Consider the following 4,766-nt stretch of genomic DNA (forward strand, 5'->3'; position numbering starts at 1 on the left):
GTTAATCTTGAGATCCACCTCAAAACTAGGTGGCAAGTTCATAAAAACCTCTTCTTCAAGCACCCCATTGAGAAACACATTTTTAATATGAAGTTGATAAAGATGCCAATCAAAATTAATTGCAATAGACAATAGGATTCTAATAGAATTAACTTTAGCTACTGGAGCAACTATTTCTTAATAATCAATGCCGTAGGTCTGAGTGAACCCCTTGGCGACCAGTCTGGCCTTGTACTTTTCAATACTACCATCAACTTTACATTTTATAGTGAACACTCATTTTCATCCCACTATTTTCTTATCTTTTGGTAGTTGGATTATGTATCCTATACAATTTTGTTTCAACGCATTAATCCATGCTAGTTTTCAATTTACATCATTTAGAGCTTCCTGTATATTCCTTGGAACACATAGGTTGGTTATTTTGGATGTGAAGGCTTTATGACAATCAGACAATTTATGATAAGAAAGATATTTTGCAATGGGATATTTAATGCATTTACGAGTATCTTTCCTATAGGCAATTGAAATATTAAGATCAAAGACATCAGGTAAAGGATTAGAAGGAGATGAAGAACTTGGAGAAATAGGAGTAGAGTGTCTAATACCTAGATTTTCAAGATCATTTATCGAAGTATTTGATTGGTCTTGTGATAAGTCAACTGTCTGATCTCGAACTCTTTGAGTCAAATTTCTTCTAGTATAAATTCCCTCCAATCCTCATGATTTTTGGAAATGCGATCAAGTATACTCTTAGCCACCTCATATGTTTTGTCGAGCAGACCACCAGCGGCTACCGCATTGGCAGCGAGGCAGCGGTCTGCGAAGAGGGATTCAATCCTTAGTAGAAAATCTCCATTTATAGGCAGTCTGGTAAGCCATTGTGTGGACAGTCTCTTACCAACCGCTTGAACCTCGCCCAGGCATCGCTGAGCGATTCATTATCTTCTTGTTCAAAATTTGTTATTAATTTTCTTCTCCTAGCGTTCTCAGTTGGTGGAAAATACTTCTTCATAAACTTTTCCACTACCTATTCCCACGAATTTATCTCTCTCAGTTCGAGAGAGTATGCCCAATTCCTCGCCTGATCACACAAAGAAAAGGGAAATAGAGTTAGTCGAACTTCCTCGGTTGAGATATTTGGGAACAAAAAAGTGTTGTAGATTTCTATGAAGCTTCGAAGGTGGGCGTGCGAGTCTTCGCCACGCCTTCCTCCAAATTGCCCAGCAGCTTGGATCATCTAAGACATTACCAGCTTGATTTCAAACCTGGATCCATCTAACGCCGGACTCATGATTCCTGGAGAGAAATCGTAGAGGTTAGGTAACGCACAGTTCTGGATGGGTCTATTGTAGTTATTCACTAGAAGGATGGGGTTGGCCATTATATTATTCTCGTTAGCGGCCCTTGCGTTCAGTGGCTCCGCCATTCTTGGTGTTTCTTCTTATTTTTGTTGGCAGTCTCTTAATATTCTTCTAAAAGTCCTCTCAATCTTCGAGTCATAATTCGCCAAAGAATGAGAGTCCTGTAAAGAAATAAAAAAAATTACAGTTAACATACTATTTTGCTGAAGTCCCTAGCAACGGTGCCGAAAACCTGATGCGTTATTTTATTAAGTGGAAATATGGATGATATGTGTTGATGGAATTGCGCTGTGCACTTAAGTTTCCCTAGTGGAATTCAAGTGTAAATTTCTCTGAGTTTTTTGGTAAGTCCAGTGTCGAATACAGGGACTTGTGAAAATAGATTGCGTTGATAATTTTTTATGAAAACTTTGCGGTAACCGGAAAAATAAATAAAGTGTTTGGTTGTAGATTGCGTTGATTAAAAAGAAATAAATAAATGTGGAGGATTTGAGAAACAAAAGTTGCATTGATAGATGCAATGAGTATGCGATGAACGGGTTGAGAAGATCTTTAGCTAACGTTACTTGGGAATGTGTCAGACCATGCAATCATGTTACTACCATGTATAAGTCATTTTCCAATGTTAATGCGATGCTCCTAAATCTAGGACGCATGTGTTGCATGCAAAATGTCCATAGAGCTTATTTCTAAGTCTCTACTTTTGTCCTATGCGATGATACAAAATGCATGAAAGCAAGGTGACTGCATACAATTGTATCCTATCTCTAGGATGCATGTGATGTATTGATAACAAATAGTGTTCATTCGTAAGCGCCTATCTCTTGTATTATGCATTCTAATCTAACTCTCCCGAGCTTAGATTCTGACTTGACCTTCCCAAGTTTAGATCCTGTCCTTAGACTTCCCTCCCGAGTATCCCTAATGGAAGAATGAAGCATACATAAATAAGATAATCGCAAAGAATGAAGATTCCCTAGTTGTGCTAGCTAAATACTTCTCAACCCATTCAACTAATTTAGATACTCATGCCTGAATCACAGAGATTTAACAAATATAGAGAAAGAAATTTCATTCTTATAAATAAGTTAAGTACAAAATGCCAATGGAAGTTTATGGTAGAGAGTCTGATATCAATTCCTTGCTGACTGAGGCTTTTTACACTGAAATCTCTATTCTGATCTAAAGATATTCCCTCTTCCGCAGGTGTCGACCGTCTCCCTGTCTTTGAAGCTTCCGGCGCTCTCCCAAGCTTACCGGAACGATCTACCGGCACAACTTCTCCCTCGCGTCCACCTTCAAATGAAAGAAAATTAAAACGAAGACGTGCGAACTGAAACAAAAGATTGTAAAAGTCGTGAACTTGTTAACCCCTTTTCTGAAGAATGCACTTGGTATTTATAGGGCATCAATGGTGAAAGGCGGCTTCTCTCTCCCAGTTGTACAAATGGGACAGCTTTAATTATTGATTGACGTGCCGAATGATTGTTATCGATAAAGTTGAATGTACTTTGTGACTGTTATCGGCTATCAACTTAATTTGGATTCGATTGTCATCAGCTTTCTGTCTCATCACTCTTAATTGGCCTTTCACCCAGATGCGCCCACCATGTTGCGATGACTAAGTTGCAGCGATCCTTCTCGGGTAAATGTTTGCGAGCATGATTAACACAAAGTCTTGCTGTGAAGTTGCGCTCGACCGATAATTTCCAATAATCGCAATCTTGCATTGCGTTAACGCATATTTTGCACAAAAATACAAAAATCAATAGTTCTAATGCGTTAAACGCATGCGACCGTAATATTATAGAATTTATGCTTAATGGACATAATTTAACATATTTTATCAACACAATCCAACATTGTTTAATAACTTAGCACTATGATAACGTGCATTTCTGCTCGTTATCACACCCCCAAATTTAAACAATGCTTTTCCTCAAGCATAAACAAAAGATTCCTTTAGCAAGTCCATCGCAAAGTTCTTTTCCTAGATTTCTCAAGGATACTTCATTCAAGTCCTATATACCAGAATTTTCTTAAGTCTTATTCAAGTCTATTCTTAAAATATTTCTAAGACCTAGGGACTGCAAGTTTAACTTTCAAAAGGACTTTACTAAATTCCGGAACATCGCATGATTTATTTCAAAAAAAGATTTTTTTTTTCTTACCGGGGTGTCGAATGATTTTATCCTTGCATAAAAAATTTCTTCCTATATATATATTTTGACCTTGCGCTGATCCGAGTGCCTTACCTTCGTTTTGGCTTGCCCCCACTGTGTCATGGGGACATCCAACTATGAGCAATGCACTCTTTCTTATACTAAACTCATATCAATTTGGCAGTGGAGTTGCAGTCATTTATTTAAGCATTGATCCTGGTGACTTACTTTCGTTTTGGCTTACCCCCACGTGTGTCATGCGGACATCCAACTATGGGTAAGTGCCTTTCACAACTTAACTCTTATCAACAAGGGTTTCCCATTGCGTTGACAGTGGAGTTGTTATTCTAAAAAATGTTTTATTTTTTTTCGAAAATAAATACTTCACCCCCAAATTTAAAATGCGGCAATGTCCTCATTGCCAAAAAATTAAAATAAGTCATGCGATGGTCATAGAATGTGTTATAAAGAGAGTTTGAAAGAAAGCTAGCAAACCCTAACTTCGAGAAATATTTCATGAGGTGACTATTTTAAGACCAAGTTGACTCTAGTGTATACGAAAGAAATAGAAGCATATTTTTCATCATTGAAATCATACTTGGCAAAGAAACAGAATGCGATGACTCACTAAATTTATCTATGTCAGATGATTGCGGTGATTAAAGAATATGCGGTGATAAAACTTTGAAGACTAAAATGCAATGTGATAGCGCAAAATAGGAAATAAAGATAAGGAAGATTACATCCACAAATTTTCCGCTGTCGCCCGCATTGTATTGACGGATCCATCTTTGTGGCGATCTTTCTTCTTTGGGTTATGATGATGGAATAAGATAAGTACTTCTTCACGTAACATCTCCCCAATCCAGCGCCTCGATCGTTATAAGAAAAACAAAGAGAGGGTCAAATTATTTTAAACAAAATAAAACTTGTTATCACATTTTTTTTCGTAGAAATAACAATAGTAAAGTAAGGATAGATCAGGATTGAAATGATATAGTAAAAATTCCGAATAATGGAGAAGAGTTGAAGAATCGATGTTTCCCAAACTTGCGTCCCTGAGAGACTGCGATCATTTAATAACGCAGGGACCATTTATTTTCGACTGGTTTGTTCACGTCCATGATGACTTCTCTCTCTTTTCTTTGTCCTATGGGATCTTTACCGCCTTAATCCGGAGTTTTTCCTCATGAATGCTCATTATAATTTTTCCCTTGCGCACATCAATTTGAGCGCGACC

General features: G+C 37.5%; 1 non-coding gene across 1 annotated transcript; it reads left to right on the forward strand.

The window, feature by feature from the left end:
• Positions 1-875: 875 nt before the first annotated feature.
• LOC120068609 (small nucleolar RNA R71) lies at positions 876-982 on the forward strand. The gene has a single exon (XR_005479247.1). It is a non-coding gene; the product is annotated as a small nucleolar RNA R71 (small nucleolar RNA).
• The last annotated feature ends 3,784 nt before the right edge of the window (positions 983-4,766 follow it).

Source organism: Benincasa hispida, chromosome 12 (genome assembly GCF_027475165.1).
Source record: "Benincasa hispida cultivar pf3 chromosome 12, pf3_genome.v1.1, whole genome shotgun sequence".
Lineage (NCBI taxonomy): Eukaryota > Viridiplantae > Streptophyta > Magnoliopsida > Cucurbitales > Cucurbitaceae > Benincasa > Benincasa hispida.